General features: G+C 39.4%; 1 protein-coding gene across 3 annotated transcripts in view; it reads left to right on the forward strand.

Annotated features, from left to right (window-relative positions):
- The first annotated feature begins 882 nt into the window (after window positions 1-882).
- Window positions 883-20,389, forward strand: part of lzts2b (leucine zipper, putative tumor suppressor 2b) — a 47,093-nt gene continuing 27,586 nt past the window's right edge. For 2 of the 3 annotated variants that reach the window (XM_036571994.1, XM_036571997.1), the window contains exon 1: window positions 889-1,022. The gene's annotated coding sequence lies outside the window, so the exon portion shown is untranslated. Of the gene's footprint in view, window positions 1,023-20,389 lie in introns of all 3 variants that reach the window. The other variant, XM_036571995.1, reaches the window with a different exon arrangement.

Consider the following 20,389-nt stretch of genomic DNA (forward strand, 5'->3'; position numbering starts at 1 on the left):
TGTGGGAATGAGATAATTAAGATGTGGTCACAACTTAGTAAGGTGAGGGAATGAGATAATTAAGTCATGGCCATGACTTAGTATGTTGTGGAAATGAGATAATTAAGTTGTGGCCACAACTTAGTCAGACGTAGGAACGAGAGCCTAATTCATGGCCACAACTTAGTAAGGCGTGGAAATTAGATAATTAAGTTGTGGCCACGACTTGAGTTAAGTTAAGTAAGACGTGGGAATGAGATCCTAATGCGTGGCCACAACTTAGTAAGGCGTGGGAACGAGATTATGCCTTATTAAGCTGTGGTCAAGGCTTAATAATGTAATTACCACACCTTACTAAATCATGGCCACACATTAGGATCTTGTGGCCATGACTTAATTATTTCATTCTCGCGCCTATCTAAGTCGTGGCCACGCATTATGTCTATATATATGGGATGTCACCAGCAGGGCTCTGTAGTTTTGTAATGTGTTTTGGCTTTTTAAATGATTCTACTGGTTTATCAGGTGACCTATGGCTGATTCTAAATGAGTTTGATGGCTTCCTAATGGGATCTAAAGGTGTTCTACAGGAAACAAGTGGTCTCTATTGGAAACCATTAAGCCAATTACCATTTGAAAGCAAATCCAGTAGGTTTCAACCCTAATGGTTTCTAATAGTACTTTTTCAGCAGGGATAACTGTTCATATCTTCAGTATTTCAGTGTTTGTACTGTCTTATACTCACAAAAATGGCCATTTGAATTCACACTTAATCAGAAATTCACAGGGTAACCACTGCGCGCGCTTCCAGATCAGTTTCCTTCAGCTGATCCCAGAACAGCGTGAGTGGGGAAAGGTCACGTGAGCAGGAGAGCATTAAGGAGGACAGGCTCCTCCCCCAGCGGGAAATGAGAGGCCGTTCTCCAGCTGGAGAGGAGAGACGGACAGACAGAGTGAGTGAAGGCGGCAATCGGGCAGGATTGGGTCCGCACTGAAGAGTAAACTGCTTGAGCGCGCTGGCGGGTGTCCACTCCTCACTAATGGTAAGCTGGACACTGTGCTGTGTCAAACTGAAGCTGCTGGGCTGCTCACTGATCCTCATTAGACATGCAGACTGAAGGGAGAAGTCGGTTAGTAGAGCAGGACTCTGAAGTTTTCGGTTGCGGGTCACTACATTTCTCGCCCGTTTGGTTTTTATTACGTGTCGTTCGGCCAGTGAAACTGCACGTTTCCAGTGGGGAATGCGGAGCTGCTGTGATGAGGAAACGAGAAGTCGAGCGTACTTTAAAAGTGGTGTTGAGTGGGAAAGTGAGAGAGTGTCAGTCCTGCCGGTCTCGCTGTGCTGTTGCGTTATCTTGATGTACTTTGCCTCAGATGAGATGAGACGGAATGGTGCTGCGGTTGTATGAAGTTCAGCCAGGCCACCGCATTTCTGTGGGTGAAACGGAAAATACTAAGTGCGCTCTGTTGCGCAGGCACGCGCGCGCGCGCGCTAGCTCAGCACTGGGCACAGAACACACACTGCTCAGCTCGTGCGCATACCACGACAAGCCTTTTGTTTTCATGTTTCATTGTCAGTGCATTCTGTACGCAACTCTTATATAGCCTGATGCGCTGTATGTGTTTTGTCCCAGCTTGTCCTTCTGCATGGCGTGTTAGTACATTCTGAATATTTAAAGGGCAATTCCACCGAATTTTAAAAATTCTGTTCACTTCAGTCGTGGAGACGGAAACAATCATTAAAAAAAAAGTTTGATGTGAGGTGGTTCATTGTAGAGAAACGTACAGACTCGGATTTCTTTACAGTGGTGGTGATAGGAACCAGGGGTCACTATGTCTACAAAACAGACAGCCAATTTTATTTACTATCCAAAACCACCAGAGAACCTTCATGTGTCTTGTGAGTTGTGTATATACATAATATGTAATGTTAATAACGGTAAACTATTGGAAAAAGTCCTTGTATGTGTCCCCTTGCCGTGAAGATATACATATAAAAATCTGTTCTCAAAACTGTGTTAAAACTGAAGTTTCAGGCATCATGAACCATTTCATGTAATAACTTTCACATTTTCTGCATAATTTATTCTTTAAGATTTATATTGAGTGGTCTGATGTGAAATGGATCATTGTAGAGAAACTTACAGGCTCAAATTTCTTTACAGTGGTGGTGATAGGAACCAGGAGTCACAGTGTCTACAATACAAATATAGCCATTTAATTTATTAACCAAAACCACCAGTAAACCTACACGTGTTCTCTGAGTTCTTATACGTAATGATCATAATGATAAACTAATGGGAAATCTGAATAAACCAGGTTTCTTTGGGCACTATTTTGCCCCACAACCCCTGCATGTACTTCTTCACCATAAAGGCATTTAAAAAATGTTTTGAGGCCAAAACCTCCTCAGAACTATCATAAAACAATTTCTCAGGCATCAGGCAGTGTATTCATGGCAATTTCATGCCGTAACTTTCTGTGAAGGAGCTTATAAAGGCATTAAACACTTCAGACGTCTGGTTCCTATCACCACCACTGTGAACAGTTTTGACTTGATGCGTTTCTCTAGAACGAAGCATTTCACATTAGATCACTCTGAATGACTTTGTCTTACATGTTAATGAGGTATTTTTGCTGAAATTTTGGAAATGTGTTGGAATTCCTCTTTAACCCTTATGGCCTCTCAGCATTTCTCAAATATCTTGGGCTCCCCTTGTCATGTGACAGCATTGTGTTAGTGAATTAGAGCAGTAAAAAGAAAACGGGGGAGTAAGCTTAAGGAATTTGGCTGTGAGTGAGCGCATGTGTGTTCGCCCTGAAACATCCACAAACCGAGTGATCATTTGCATCGCTCTGTAGTCAAGCAAGGCAAGCACACCTGTCCGCTTGTAAGCCCAGCTGAACAGATCTCCTGCTTTAAAGCTCGAGCTCATCTGATCTAATTTTGTCCTCTGAATCAGACTTGCTTCATAAATCACTACAGCTTTGCAGTGCAAGGGTTTGTTTTCCTAACCACTTAAACTCTAAGGGTCTGTATGTGGGCCAACACTTCAGTTCTTCACTCTCAGAATCACATAACCTACTCATAACTTTCGAAAGTAGTTACAGAATAATTCAGAACAGTTACTGAATACATCTTAAAGGGGAATTCCACCAAAATTTTAGTGTGACTCAATTGTTGGGATGTCTGCAAAGTCTTTCAGAATGGTTTGATGCGAATGCTGTTGATGTGAAGTGGTGTGATTGTAAAATTATTCACAATGGTGGTGATAGGAACCAGGGGTCATGATGCCTACAATGCAAATGTAGCCATTCTGTTTACTATCCAAAATGACCAGTGAATGTACACGTGCCCCTTGAGTTTTTATATGTAATGTTATTGAAAAAAATAGCAGTAAATCCAAAAAAATATATATTTTGGAGACTATTTTGCCTTACAACACCCTGTTTGTATGGCATGTGTCTTTTCACAACAAAAAAGTGCATTTTAGGCCACTTTATCTCAATTCTGTCATAAAACAGTGTCTCAGGCATGCACTAATGCATTTGTAACCATTTTATGTAACAGCTTCTGGTTTTAACAGCATTAAATACTTCAGATGTCTGGTTTGTTTCACTGCCACTGTGAACATTTCTGACTCTAGAACGAAGCATTTCAAATGAAACCACTGTGAAGCTTTAATAATATTTTAATGATTTAGTTATGCAGAAAAAATTGGTGGAATGCCCCTTTAAGGGGTTAAACTGCTAGTGACCTCTCAAGGGTCTAGAAGAGAGGAGAACTTACCTGTCTATCTGGTGCTAAATGCAGGTTCTTCAGGGTCTCAGTGCTAACTTTAACACACATGCTGTCATCCTCTACAGTGTAATATAATCTTATCTGAGGAATCTGGAAAGTTGACATTGTGATCAGCGGCTGTAAAGTATCAGATGTAATAAAAGCTGCTGCGTGTTCGTCAGCATCAGCTGCCAACTGATAGCATGTGAGATCTTCATGTTGTAGCCTCATTTTGCATTCTGGTTTCCATTTCACAGCCTGGGATGGAAATAAATAAAATTAAATTGATATAAAGAAATAATGTTTTCCCAGAATAACTCTTAACTTTTGACTATAACACTGTTTTCTCTCTGATTGAGGATATTGTGACTGTGTGTTGAGCTGCTAGTGAGCAATGAGAGGTGAAAGGGGAGTGGTAAATTCCCCCTGCTGTAAAAACAATTCACATCTCTTCACAAAGCAGCCTGTGCTGAGATAAAACAGACACAACTGCAACCTTCTTCATACCAAACAATCATCAGCAACATTCACAATAAAGAAAATAGCATTTAACCACAGTAAAACACTGATAAGTGTTGACTTGCTTGCTCACCAACAGTTGAAATCCAGTCTTTCAATTCAATCTAAATATAATCCATCAACATTATTAAAAACATGCAAAAACTGTGGGCTCTCCAAAATAGGCCAAAATTGCATTTTATTGCTGCTGTGAAAATGGGGTTAACATAAGTCGTACAGTGTTTGCGTACAGATGTACTTAGAATGCATTATTGCATTGCACTGAAGAGTGTTAGAAAGTGCTGAATTTAAAGTCCTGCCACTTCCTGCTTTTGAAAATGAAGTGTTTTCTGTGAAATACAAATATACATGTAGTTCATTTTTATGTCATATAATCATCATACTTGTAGTATTTAGACCGTATAAGTACTGTAGTAATGGTCTTAGTTCATTGTTAAGTTCTGGCTGGAAACAAAAGGGTTAATTTTTTTGAAATGGATAATGAAAAATGATCAGAATTTGTTTCTTTGTGTTGTATCTGCGTAGACAGCCAAGCTCATTCTCCCGTTGGTCCAGATTAGCCACTACTATAACGTTGCTGTTGGAACAAAACCTTGCGTCTCTGTTTTTGTCCGTTTTTCAGTTTTTGGCATAGTTTGAAAATGCCTGTTGCTCTTTACATTGTGTGTAAATTTCATGATGAATGGACCAAAACAAATGGTCCAAAATGACTTGGAAACAATTTTGGTTCCATTGACTTACATTAAAAGTAAAGTATTTGGAGATACGAGGTTTTGTTTCGATAAGTAGAAATCAACAGTGGAATCAACCAGTCATGTTTTGATTTAAAATGGGTGGGACCAATTTAGCGAGAATAAAACATCACTCTGGGGATTTATAGATTCAGGAAGTTCATTCTGGAAGTTCTAGATACATCACTGATCGTGAGTGGTAGCCTGACCAATGCGTTTCAGGCAGTTGCTAGAAATGGAAAACAGCAGCAACAGCAGCTCTGTGTCAGGTCTCTTTACAGAAAGAGTCACTGTAAAACTACTACCATGTAGAATATGTTAATATGTCTGTTACAGGCTTTAAAAACACTGAATGTCTTTTTCAAGCTTCAGATCTGTGTTTACTGCAGAACGTCCAAAAAAAAGTTCAGAGTAATTGCCTTTGGGATGTTAGCAGAAATTGGCATTATTGTAGAGGTATGTTTTTCCTCGTTATTTATGGGCCAAACTGATGGCCAAGCACTAATAGTGACAGTTTACCACTTTGTAGGACTCCACTAAAGCTTGTGTTCTCTAGCTTTTGCCTTGTCACTAAACAAACAGAGAATATGTGTGTGTATGTATACGTGTGTGTGTGTGTGTGTGTGTGTGTGTGTGTGTGTGTGTGTGTTGATTCCAGACAGATCTATGGCCTACTTCCCCGAAAGCCAAACACAGTGGTTTAATTTGGGATTTAGAAAATCATGTTCTCGCTGACATCACATCAGCCAGGACATACACACACACAGTTCCACCTCTACCATTCTGTCACACTTTCTCAGTCTGGTCTGTGATTCATTTTTGCTTTGTTTGAACTAGAATTTTCAGTAGTTTACACATTTTTCATCTTGACACATCTGTGTCGCTTCGTGAGAACATAGCCAGCTGGTTTGTCCACACACGAATCCCCTGCTTAAGGAATGGATCGGTCATTAAAGTTCCTCAGTTGGGGGATCATAAACTATGTCAATATGTACTTTTCACTTCCTTTAGTGCAATCTGTTGTGCTCTGCAACTTCAGCTCTGCACACACAGGCCTAGAAAAAGTAGAATCAAGCAGTCCTGAACTTACGCCGTGTCTACAGTGGAGTGTGGTATGCTGCACACGTACTCTCCACAGTAGTACATGCTGTTCTCCTCTTTATTCGTGGCTTTTCTCAAAGTCCACACTTGCGGTTTGTGATTTTACTTAAGTGTAGACTAACGTGAAATGTTCGAAAAGTATGCAAGCCCTTGTTAAGACCAAGAGTGTGCGAATATATCATATATAATATTGTGTTTATGTAGGGCAGGTAGCTGCTGATGTTCTAATGATGTTATGTTATGCCAGTGCACTAAGCTAATAGTGGTAGGAGGATGGTATACTGGTCCATATACTGGTTGAAATTCTTCTTCAGATAGGAGTTTTGTCATAACCTTTGTACAGGTTATTTCTTCAAGCATTCCAAACCCTGCTAATATTAGCCTGTTTGGCTGAATATCTGAGCTAGGCATGTTTTAAATAAAAGTGAAAACTCAGCAGCCCCACAACCACCTCCCACTGAATAACCTGTTGCATCCAAAGTGGTCACTTTTCAAGGCAGCAGACATAAAGTAATGAATGGTTTTTGGGGTTAGGCTTAGCCTAGCACGGACACCAAAGAGCTTCTGTTTCCTCTTGTGCTGCCTAAAGGAGCCATCCCACTCAATCAGCTGTATCAGACAGCGTTCTCTTGGTTTGTGTGACCAATAAGCCGTGGACCAGCTGGTACTGATAGCGTAAATGACTGTAATGTTTTTCAGCAGTGTCTGATGGTCGTGGGTGTGTATGGGATGCACGTATGAGACAAATGACTTGGGGAAATTCAACAAAACTGAAGTTGGCTTCTTATGCAAGCTTCCCATTCCACCTCAAGTGGTGCTACAATTGCATTAAGGTACACTGCTGCATCCCGATCCACTCGTACTAGTGCAACACACAACATGCTGCCGCCACCACCATTTCAGTGTCACTGCAGTGCTCAGAATGATCCACCTCCCAAATAATACCTGCTCTGTGGTGAGCCAAGGTGGGTCCTGCCCATTCTAGAACAGGGTGAAAGGGGGCTGACAAAGTATGCCGACAAACAGATGGACTACAGTCTGTAATTGTAGAACTACAAAGTGCGTCTATATGGTCAGTGGAGCTGATAAAATGAACAATGAGTGTAGATACAAGGAGGTGTTTTTAATGTTACGACTACATATACGCTGTCACATATACTCAGACTGTCAGATTTTTTTATTATACAGTGATAGTTTCTTGGCCATACTGCCTGCTACTGTGCTGAACTGTGTGGATACTGAGCATTAAAGCTGTATTTGGGAACGAGTGAGTGGTCTTGCATACTGTGCTTTTGCATGTGTGAGAAATGGGACACGCTTGGCCACTTACTGGAAAACACATAAACGTGCACACCCATAAATAAAACCCCCAAGAGTGAACTTTGGGACAGGCCTGTAGTGCGACATACAAGTGAGCGTGGAGCTTTTCTGACAGGCTGCAGCTCCACAAGTAGTCCAACCCATAGTTTCTGACGCGTGTCATACCAAAACATATGCGTTTTTTGCGTGCCTATTAGGGGTAAGCAATATGATATAAACACGCTGCTTATCCTTCCAGGTCACAGAGGGGAGCTGGAAGCTATCCCAGCAGTCATTGGGTGGAAGGCAAGATACACCTTGGACAGGTCGCCAGTCTAGTGTATCACAATACTTAAAAAAAAAATTTCACAATACATGACATTTCACAATATTTTGACACACAAACAAAATGTGCTAGTAGTGTAATTTATCAAAAACTATGAGTGCAATTATTATTATTCTGCATGGCATATACAGTGCTGCACTAAATCTAATTAAACTTTGCTAATTCTGCTCTCCTTGTAATGAAGAGCAGTTAGTCAGTGTTCTTTAACTACTGACAATAAGATAAGAGAACTGTATAAAATAGCTAAATATAGTGCTGTGATCCACCTGCCTGTTACTGGTCACACCTGGGATGTCTCACGTTTGATTCATAACGTTGCCGCAGAGCTGTCAGGAATGCTGTCATGTATTAGCCTGACCTTTTTCCTTTCATTGAATTAGGGCTGAACATGCTCTGGTTTCATTGCTATGTATTGAGACATGCCTTTCAATACGTTACAAACTGATTAAGCCTTGCTGTTGTCCTGACAGCAAAAATTCATAACATTTCTTCCTATGGACACTAGACATCTTTAATATAACCATGTTTTCAGTCAATTCAGTGTAAAAACAGAACAGCCATTGCTTACCTCATATGTTTACCAATACAAAGGAGTTTGTGTAATGTCTTGCAGATGTGAGAAAGGGGAATTTTGGTGATTCTTACTTTCTTTTCATGACATTTCCTGTTGGAAAAACATTGGTCAAAAACCTTTTGTATGTTTTATGTTTGAATATTTTTTGAATACCTCTAAATATGTTACACAACGAGATAAGCAGTATGTATAACAGTGTGTCCAAATAATACCATTCATCAAGATGACATGTGATTATTGTAGTTTGTTTATGTTAAGCAGTGGGATAATGTGCACTACCACTCTAAGTATAGGACATTTCAAATTACCGATATGCCATTTTGATCCAAATACAGCTGTTGATATAGGTGTCAACCACCATATAACTTTTTCTGACCAAAAATCTCTCCCTTAGCAGCCCTTTGGTAGCGCTAGAAGTTCGAGGCCAGTTGTCCCTGAACTACTCTTCCAGATAGGACATTATATTTCCAAGGGCACAAACTGTCCTAGAACTTTTAGCCCCCCTTCCATGCAGTGTGCAGAGAACTGTGATGAGTAGAAATCTGGCTGGCTGTGGGCCAGTCTCCAGAGACACAGCGCTGCCTTATCTCCTGTCCCCGAGTAAATGTTCACTACAAGGCTGCCCTGGAGTTTATGTTGCGCCTTGCTTTTCTGAAGTAGATCTGATGGTTCCGACTATTTTGGGAACACCGGAAATAGGAAGAAGAAAAGGTTCATGAAAACGTGCCAGCATTAGGTGTGGTTGTTTTCATCATTAGCCAATTGAAGTGTTGTGTAGATAAGAAACGGTTATGAAACTTTTGACCCTGACATAACAGAAGCACTTCCAGGAAAAGAACCTCAAATTAAGATTTACAGTGTGTAGTTACTTAAAACAATAAGCCATGAGAGGCTGTGCAGTACAGTATGATTTTATATTGTATGGTCTAGGGGCATTGTTAGGCACAACACTAAGCTGAGTAAAACCTCTTAACAGTGGTAAAATCACTAAAGTGCAATCCCAAAAGGCTTATCGCATTTATAAAATGACAAAATACAATATAATAAAATTAATAAATAATTAGCAAAATCAAATTAACTGCTATAAGCAAGTCCTCCACCAAACAATGTAGTTCATTAACACTTTGAATCAAAAATTAGGCTCTTTCTGTGGTTAATCTTTCTGTCTAATCTGATCTTCTCCATTCATAACAGGATTTCTCAAAGCTAATGTTGCATTTATTTGTAGTGGTGGGTGATATGGCAAAAATATATCATGAGACCTCACAAAATTTTCACAGTACAACAATCCTTATTTTTTCTGATATCATTTTCAAAAAATACTATCAAAAACTTTGAGTACAAATGATTTTTATTTAACATTTCACATACTGTGCTGTAGTAAATCCAATTAAGCAGGGCTTATTATGCTCCCTTTATAGTAAAATATGCAGCTGGTCAGTGTTTAAGTATTGACGATATCAACAATATGCTCAGAAAAGCATATCGTGACTTAATTTTGACATAATTTATCACAATAACGATAAATGTTGTCATGTTGCCGAGGCCCTGTGTATTTGACAAATAGATGAGGTGATGTAGCAAATTTGAAACTTTGTCAATTTTTTTTGTTTGTGCTAAAAACTACTTTTTTGAGTGTCACATGCCAGTTGCATTTTATCATTACTCTGAACAAAACCTATTTTTTTTACCTATCCTAATTGCACTCTGAATGACCTTCTCACTTCTGTAAATCCATGTGCATCTTTCATAGAAAAATGATAGCACAGAAAGTTCTGATCCCAAATGCTGATCTATTATACTTTGTGCAGCATGGACATGTACACACTGTAACTCCTCATGCAGCAGATTTGAACGAATTCATTCTCAGAATGGATCCACGGCGAGATGCTTGGTTTGAAAGGATTAACAAGATTATTCCATGAATGGCACGATTTTTAATAACTTGGCCCATTAATACTGAATTCTGCAGTCATATTTTGTATATCAGTTATTTTACAATGGCTTCGAAAATGACTCATCAGAGATGTTAGATCTTTTTATAGGGGCGTTTGTGCTTTACTGTGAACTGGTAGCTATAATTCATTGTATTGCATATCTTATGCTACTGTTTGATTTATTGTGAAAAGCAAGAATGTCTGCTGGTTTTGTTATATTAATAATCTGTGTGGCTACTTAGAGTAGTTCTCATGTTCCTGTCTGCCTTATACTAGGGGTGCCACGATTATTCTTACTGGAGAGTTAACAACAGTTAGTTATAGTTATAGTTATTTGGTAATGTAGTGATTCATAATCCGAATAATCGATTATTCGTTTCAGTAATCGATAGATTATTTGACTATCAAATTAGTCATTTGTTGCAGCCCTACCTTGTACACATTGATATCTTCAGAAAATATTGAATAAATGCTAACAAAGAAAACATCTCTTTTAACCCCATGTTTAAGGGGAGTTCCACTAATTTTTCAAAATTTATGTGCAGTTCAGCCATTGAGATGTAAGCAAAGACATTCAAAGTGGTTGGGTGTGAAATAGTGTACTGTAGAGAAATGTCCAGACTATTTCTTTACAATGGTGGTGATAGGAACCAGGGGTCACATTGTCTACAACACAAATATAGCCATTTAATTTAGCGTCCAAAATGACGAGTCGACCTACACATGCCCTCTGAGTTGTTATGTGTAATGCTGATGATAAAACAGTGGTGAATCTGAACAAAATAAGTTTTCTTTGGGGAATATTTTACGTCATAACACCCTGCTTTCCGTGGATGTTCATAAAAACATACGCTTTAGGCTTCACCTATGAACTCCTGTAAAACAATGTTTCATGTGTCAAGCAGCATATTTATAACCGTTTCATGTAATAGCTTTTTGTGTGATGGCATTCAACTCTTCAGACATCTGGTTTCTGTCAATAGAAGGAAGGATTAACCATCAAACCACTCTGAATGACTTTGTTTACATTATAACAGTTTGACTCTGCACAAATTTAAAATTGGTGGAATTCCCCTTCGAGGGCAGTGAATGGAGTATAAACATCAGTGTTTTTCTGACTCAGTTGTATTATGGGAATGGGCCACCCTCAGCACACCGTAAGAGGATCACTGGAAATACACTAATTAGTCTGGATGATGAATATGCTGCAGCTGCGACTTTACGGATGTGTTGCGTCAGGCTTTGAGTAGGTGGGCTTTCCCGGGAAAGGGTGGGTTTGAGCCATAGAACCACCCTGATGTGTAAACTGTTTTAATCTCCCTCCCATCACTCCCCAGTGAAGGATGTCTGTGTTGTACTTAGAGACTAATTTCACCCAAGAGCCCCTGGACATTATTCAGCACTTTAATTAAAACCATTAGCAGATGCTAAATCTGTTCACCAGCAGCATTACGATAAATTACCCATGGCTGAAATTTAGAAGAATTCAACCAAACGCAGACAGTGAGAGTGACTCTGGATTCGGCTTTTGAAATGCCTTTACCAGATGTAGCCAAAATATGGTGCTGTGATCCACCTGCCTGTTACCGATCACACCTGGAATGTCTCATGTTTGATTCATAATGTTGGCACAAAGCTCTCAGGAATGCTCTCAGGTATCGGCATGACTTTATTCCTCCCTCCAAGTCAGGACTGAATGTGAACCAAAAAATACTGTGATTCTATTGCTACGTATTGAGTATCTGTTTTGTAATACGTTACAAAACCTTGATGTGACTTGGATAAAGATTGGCGTCCATTATTATGACCAAAATGATTTAGTGTTGATGGATTACTTGAGGGAGTTTGCATGTTCTCCCTGTGTCTGCGTGGGTTTTCTCTGGGTACTCCGGTTTCCTCCCACAGTCCAAAGACAGTCAGGCCGATTGGAAATGCTGAATTGCGCCTAGGTGTGAATGTGTGTGTGATTGTATATGCATGTCTGTCTGCCCTGCGATGGACTGGCGACCTGTCCAGGGATGTATCCTGCCTTCCGCCCAATGACAGCTGGGATAGGCTCCAGCGCCCCACCGCGACCCAGAAGGATAAGCGGTTTAGATGATGGATGGATGGATGGATGGATGGATTACTTGAGTGCTTTTAATTGATTTATTTACCATCTTAAAAAGAGTTGAGAGTCTTTAGGCACTTTATGATTTTGATTTCGATTCAGAATGCAATTATAAAAATAACATGCTGTTATATATATTATATGTTATAACATGCTGTTATATTAAAATCTTTCACGAAAACCATGTTCAGTACCATAATACTAAGAAACACGATAACGTGACATCCACGATATGCTCAGAAAAGGATATTGTGACTTAATTTGGACATCATTTATCACAATAAAGATAAATACTCATTTCATATTTCCGAGTCTTATGTAGTTGACTTAAAAGAAAGGTGATGTAACAAATCATTCCTTTGGAATTATAAGCTTCTGTCTGACATTTTTGTCAAAATTGAGTTATTTGCATATTCTTATTCTGTGACGACTTCTTAACATTATGTGAGGTGTTTTTCAAGTTATATGCATTTTTGGATTCTTTATCTAGAAAAAAAGGTTCTGTCTCCAAAGTCTTGGAGACTTAGTTCTATAAGGTTCTATCTGTGAGCCAATCAGCACTTAGAATACACAAAGAGAGGACCAATCAGGTTCTGCTTCTTTATCATGTCGCTGCTCTGCTCAGTGACTCTGGGAAAAGTTTATAAAACTTTATGAAACATGAAAACATGCTGCTGAAACTCTGCCTGTCTTCATACAGTTCTTTAAAAAGTCTTATTGTCTTAATTCATCCTTCTTTTCTTTCTCCCAAAATAACACATTTTGTCTCATTAGAGTCACATTTCTGATATAAAACAAAACCTCATACAGCCTTTAGACTGACCTGCTACACTGACCTGCTGGGACAGTTTATTACAGTAGCTGGTTGCTGTCTAAACTAAAGATAAATTAATGGCTTCTACCTAAAATTGACTTCTGCACTGGACAAAATATTTAGCACTGACCTTTATACTCTGCAATGTTTTTTTGAAGAAGAAAAAGATTATTTGCCCTAAAACAAGAAATGTTATAAAAAATAGATAAGTAATAAAAATAAGTAGCATAAAAATGTCAAGAAGAGCATCAAATATAACTTTCCAATCATGTAGACACTCTGTTACAGCACTAACTTCATGTTTTAAGACTAATTACGAGTATAAACTGTTTGTGTTCCTTGAAATTCATTGCCTCTTTTCATGTTTTGCCGGATAGAACCTTATAACTCCCAGCAGGAAGTGAGATCTTAGGATTAAAATAGTTCTCTCTGCATTTGACCTGTTCAAAAAACTAGTTTACAAATCTGATAGGATTTTGATATTGTACATCTGGAATATGTTTAGGGTGTCTGTTATTGTCGTGTATGAAAGAGACTCCACATATCAGTTTTGCCATTTGGAATGCAAAATCCTTGAAGCTCAATATCTCAAAACTGCTCAGAATGCAAATAAAACTTAAGCAGTACAGAAAATGCTGATCATTTTCCTTTGACACACTTATTAGCCATATCAAAGCAATCACCAACACAGCCTTCTGTTATCTAAAAGATATAGCCAGAGTCTAAGGTTTGGTGCCCCAGCAAGCCCTAGAGAAACTCATCCACACTTAACTCCAGCAGAGTGGACCACTGTAGTGATCTCTTAAATGGACCCCCCAAAAAGAGCATTAAACAGCTGCAGCTCGTTCAGAATGGTACAGTTTTAACCAGGACCAAGAGCGCAGAGCACATTACTCCAGTTCTAATATCTTCACACTGGCTTCTGGTTAGTCAAAGAGTAGAGTTTCAAGAGCTGCTACTAGTCTATAAATCACTGAATGGTCTCACCCCAGAACACAACTCCAAACTAAACACAGTGAAGCACTGTTTAGCTGTTGTGCTGTATAGAACTGGAACAAAGTGCTAGAAGATCTTAGACGTGCTCTAAATATGGCATTTTTTAAATCCAGGTTAAATGCATTTCTCTTCTGTGCCTATAATTGAGCTCTAAGTCTTACTTTCTTCTTACTGTGCTTTACTGTTTACAAGCTGTTTTGCCTTTTATAAGCTATTATAATAGGCCCTTTGTTTTTAATGTCCTTTTTATCTTTTCATTAATCCTTTTATATACTTTGTAATCTATAATAATAATTAATTTTTATTGCTTTGAACTATTGCACTTCTTTGTCTTTATTTTTCATTTTTATGGGCCTTTTGCTTTTATTTATGTAATTGCATTGTATATAAAATGTGCTAAGACAATAAACTCACCTTGCCTTGCCTTTGTATGTTGCAGTCGCAGCTGCAGCTTCACATACACAACAAACTATGACCGTTTTTGTGTCTGCAAACATGGATGCATTAGTGAGATCCTGTGCTTTTTGTCTTCTTCCAAGCCAGGCTGAGCCAAAGTATCCTACTTTCTAATGTCTCTGCGTGTGTATGAGTTTATTTTGCAGTAGGGGAAATACAGAGCCTATATAAAAACATGATTATGACCTTGCGAATCGAGTCAGAATCTTGCGTGCATTTAAGAATCTATTATATTTCCCACCCTAATCTTAAATGTCTGTTGAATCAAGGTATTCATGTGATCCAGTCAAGGAATTAAGGTCAAAATAATGCAGGTTGTATGTGTGGGGCTTTACCTAATTGTTTTGTGGACAGGTTAATTTCTAAGCACACAGTTCCTGGTGACCGACTGTACGTTTCGTGATGGAGAGCATTATTAGGCCTGTTCAGCTGGATTTAGTATAATATTTTTCGCCCATGCCTACAAGGTAGTTAATGCAACACTAAGTTTATGATCGTATTGGATTGTAGTGCAGCTTTCAATAGAGTGGATCACAAGGTTCTGATCCACTGTCTTAAAAACTTGGGTGGGACCTTCAGGAATGGTTTTAAAATGTAAGGTAACGAAGGTTTAAATCAAGCTTAATGAATACATGGTTCTTGGTTTGACTAGGAAATCGTTCATCAAAAAGTTATAACATTTCTTGTGGAGTCCCACAAAGTTCAGTTTTAGGGCCTTTCATTTTCTCTTAACTCTGGGTAATTTTGTCAGGAAACGTGATCTCAATTTTCATAGCTATGTCCACAAAACAATTAATTTGGCTTTAGATTCTGATCTCTAGCTTATCATTTGAACTGAAGTTCAGCCTTTTCCATCTCAGAGCAATGCAGAGAAACTTATTCATGTATTTCTTATAAGCAAGATTGTTTACTGCAATGTTCTTTTTACTGGACGTCCTGAGAAAACAATATATCCTCTACAACTCTTACAAAATGCAGCAGCACAGATCTTAACAAAAGCAAACAGAGGGCTCGTCATATTGAAAGACCTAGACTGGCCGCCTGTGGCTTTAAGGGGAGATTTAAAAATTTCTTTACTTGTTTTTAAGCTCTAAATGGCTTTAAAGCACCAGCGTACCTCACAGAGTGTCTGTCCGTTTATGTTTCAACACAATCTTAGATCTACAGATCTGACTTTCTGCAAATACCTGATGAGTCTGAGTCTGTTTAGGTTATTATACTTCTAAACTGAAACTCAGTTTCACCTTTTATAAAAAGAAAATCACTTTAACTTCTCTATGTATGAAGTTGTCGTCATCGTTGTTGTGTAACCATCCACCTCTGAAGTGTTGTTGAAGGTGGAGTTATGTCTGGCCTTAACAGTCTGAAACACACTGTACACTGAAAAGGTCAGTAAAGACGAAGGATGAAGTTTGTCTAATACTGTCTGTGGAATTGTGGGTAAATGCCATTTAGTGCCCACATCCTCTACTGTTTCAGTCGTTCCATAAACAAACTCGGTCTTTTCTCCCGGAGCAGGACTATTGCTCGGTAAGTGTGTGCGTGTTTACCTTCATGCTCCGACTGATGTTTCATTGCCTGATTTCCTGTTCAGTGACTTGTTGACGTTTATGCTCTAGATTCCAGGGGTGTGTCTCTACTTCAAGGCTTTTCGGTGAAGAATGCGTGTGTGTGTTAACTCGTGACTGTCTACCAAACAGGATATGGGGTCGTAGATGACCACACAATACACCAGAGGTCACTCTACAGCAGACAGTAGTGAGAGTGTGACAAAACACTTAAGAAGGGTTATTGATGACGTTGTAGATTTCAGGGTGTAACCATTTAGACAAAAACAGTTGTTCCTTGGGGTCTCTGCAGTACAAAGAACCATGGCAACATTAACAATGAATTGCTTCACATTTGTAACCATAAGGCTGCCAGTACAAACACTTTTATACACCAAAGAAAACATGAGAAATGTGAATGTTTCGCTATCCTTGCTGTTCAAGCTTATGGCAGGTTCGAATTAGGGGTGTGCATTAGGACAAATTGATAATTGATATATTAGAGTATCCAGAAGAGTTAATCAATAGACGATTGGTCAACCATGGGGAAGAAATACAAAACAAACAAATGGACTGAAATGAGTCAGGCTTTGCAGATGGGTATTCTGACTAATTTTGATATTCAAGTATCCACAGGATTTAATGAAAGGGTATCTGGAAATCCGTGTGAGGGGAAAAAAAGTACTTCAGCTAATGTTACCGTAAGGCTGGAGGTAGGGCTGGGCGATAAAACGATAACGATAATTATCGCGATATAACGCTTCCTCGATAGAGCGATACGACATATTCAATAAATGTTTGATATAATACACCATTCTCACACTCTCACGTTCTAGCGAAAGCCTTGGTGGCGTTTTCTACTGCAAGGAAAGCGACACTACTCTGCTGTCGCCAGGAGAGGGCGTACTTCTGAGTTTTTCTACATGATTAGAAAGGGAGGGGGCCACGAGTAAAATGAGTCTTTAACAACGGCTGAAACGCGGAGTTATACATTCCCTGTTTGAGTGGAGCGACCGGCGATCTGCTCTCCTGTGACCGAGTGTGAGTGACGAGGTCAGTGGAGTAACTATACTGACCTACAGCGAACCTCTTTCCTAACATCCTAACCAGCTTTAGCAGCGTTAAATCACAATCACAATCCTCACAACTCCAGTGCTGTTACAGCGCTCGGACAGTCATAATTTAGTATTAGTGTATTCCCAAGCAACGAAAATGAAAGAAAGAAGTTGGTTCATGTAAATTACAGCCCTGATTTAAACGAAAGTAAACTGAGGAAGCTGTGAGGCGTTGGAGAGCAGGAGAGCGCTAGCTTTCCAGGCTAGTTGTTTTTAGCAGCTGGCTAACTTGAAGCAGCGCACTGTCACTCCACAACACGGCGAACTGATGATACTGTTGATCAAACACGACACAAAAGCACCGCTTTCAGTTTAAACGTACCTAAAAGGAGGACTCGGTTTGTCTGGTGTTGATATTTTGCGGTTCATCCCTTAAACTACTACGATAGTATAGAGAAGTCCAGTCGTCACTAGCTGTGTCTGAATACTGTGATGTCATTTGTAGCGGGGTAGCCGAGCGCTCGTCACCAGCTAAAAATAATCTGTTTTCTTTCTTAAATTATGACTATTACAAAAATAGCCGTGCTTTTCCAGCCGGTAGAAACAGCTCACCAGAAATTTCTCCCACTCTCCCATGACAGATTTGTGAAATGTTCCACTGTTTGGTGAGTGTTTGTCGTATTCCGACCATAAATGATAGTTTAAAACAGCAATTAAACCCCCAGGAGCAAAAATCAGCCTTCAAACTTGAAATAAATAATGATTTGACATTTATCGCGGTATGTATCGATATCGAACGATATGAATTTTGTTCATCGTGATGACATTTTTGGCCCTATCGCCCAGCTCTAGCTGGAGGCTTTTACTTCTTACTTATTTACTCTTTTAGGTGACAGCTCTGGTGTTAATAGGCTATAAAAAGTATCAGTAGCAGAAAAATGTAGCAGCAAGCGGAGGTTTACATTTGAAAACATGTTTTATGATTCAAAAAAAGCAGAGAAATCTGTAGTTATGATGTCAGACGAGAAATGGAAGCCGCTTCTTCATGTGTAATACTACAGCTAACTGGTACAACACTGGATGGTCGTGTTTTGAAGTGGCAAACCATAACATACAGTCCTGTTAAAACATAAGTGGTGTTTCATTGATTTATTGTTAGCCTGTCTTCCTGTGATGAAACAGAATGAGTACCTGATTTCAGTGTCAAAGGATCAACAGAATACTCGAGTAACTGTGCAAGACCACCTCCTTGTTTCTACACTCATTGTCCATTTTATCAGCTCCACTAACTATATAGGTGCACTTTGTAGTTCTACAGTTACAGACTGTAGTCCATCTGTTTGTCGGCATACTTTGTTAGACCCCTTTTACCCTGTTCTTCAGTGGTCAGGACCCCCATGGACCCTCACAGAGCAGGTAGTATTTGGGTTAAGTCTATTATTAAGTCTATTATTCAGTAGAATTGACTAGTAGTAAGCACCAAAACATATAGGTTGTATTATATTTAGGCTCACAAGAAGACAAGGCTGAAGTTGGCTTTGTATTTGCCAGCTTCTTGTTCGAATTTTCCTGTTCCACCTTAAATGGTAGCAGTATTCTGGACTCACACGTAGTCAGAACTGTGGTAGAATCATTTGCCACTAATCATGAAACTTATCATAATATGTCATAGCATCACCTTCGTTAGTGGAGCATCCGCAACGGGCAACACGAAGCCACAAAGTATGCGAGCTTGTAAGACACTCGAGAATTTCATTTCGCAAGAAGTGTGCTGAGGCCTTTAGTGTGTGTTGTGCTGATCTGAGTGGATCAGACACAGCAGTGCTGCTGGAGTTTTTAAACACTGTGTCCACTCACTGTCCACTCTATTAGACACTCCTACCTTGTCGGTCCACCTTGTAGATGTAAAGTCAGAGACGATAGCTCATCTGCTGCTGCACAGTTTGTGTTGGTCATCCTTTAGTCCTTCATCAGTGGTCACAGGACGCTGTTGACTGAATATTTTTGGTTGGTGGACTATTCTCAGTCCAGCAGTGACACTGAGGTGTTTAAAAGCTCCAGCAGCACTGCTGTGTCTGATCCACTCAGACCAGTGCAACACACAACACACCACCACCACGTCGGTCTCACTGCAGTGCTGAGAATGATCCACCACCCAAATAGTACCTGCTCTGTGGTGGTCCTGTAGGGGTGAAAGAGGGGCTAACAAAGTGTGCAGAGAAACAGATGGACTACAGTCTGTAATTGCAGAACTACGTAGTGCACTCATATGATAAATGGAGCTGATAAAATGGACAATGAGTGTAGATACAGGGGAGTGGTATTAATGACATAGTTGATTGGTGTATGATTATTTCCAATACCAGTGCTGAGGTCAGTCATGAGTATGGGAGGCGGTCTTGTTATTTTCTTGACAGCCTTAATTCATAGCAAATAATTCCTACAGACTCTGAATGCACTGCAAATTAAAGATGTCTGTTAAATATTCATTACTTACTTCATATGTTACTGACTTTACAGAGGAATTCATGCAAGGTTTTCAAAAGGACTTTTCAGTCCAGACTTAACCTTTTAAATTTACCATAAACCCTCTTAAGCGCTAAACTTCAGTTCCTCATGCTCATGATTATGTAACTCACATATTCATTACATTGTAGTTTCTGAATGAGAAGTCTGCAGATTGAAAGCTGAATCAGCCTCGGTTAATCAGTGACTAATAGTTTAAAGAGTCAAAGATTCCTACAAACTGAATGTTTTACAAAAGTGCTGCCGAGAGATTTTCCATGGCAGCTGGTGAAGGTTGGTTGGTGGGATGTTTGGCCTGGAGTGGTGTGGAGAGTCTCTGAGTGATGTGCCGGAGAGGAATGTCTGATGGCAGGCTCATCCTGCCTGTGCTTACAAAAATAACCTGAAATGGAAAGATGGAAGGATGAGCAGGGATAAACAGTAAGTATACACTGAAAAAAATGGTGTTTTTGAATTTACACGATTCAGATGCACATGAATAAAATGTTACCTCAACATATTTCGCCAAAAGAAGCAAACTGAAAGACAGCAGCTGTATTGTAGCACATTTTATTCATGTGCAACCACTTGACTCATTTGAATCATGAACCATTTTTTCAGTGGAGTTAACAAAAATCC

The sequence above is a fragment of the Colossoma macropomum genome, unplaced genomic scaffold, assembly GCF_904425465.1.
Source record: "Colossoma macropomum unplaced genomic scaffold, Colossoma_macropomum, whole genome shotgun sequence".
NCBI classification, from domain to species: domain Eukaryota; kingdom Metazoa; phylum Chordata; class Actinopteri; order Characiformes; family Serrasalmidae; genus Colossoma; species Colossoma macropomum.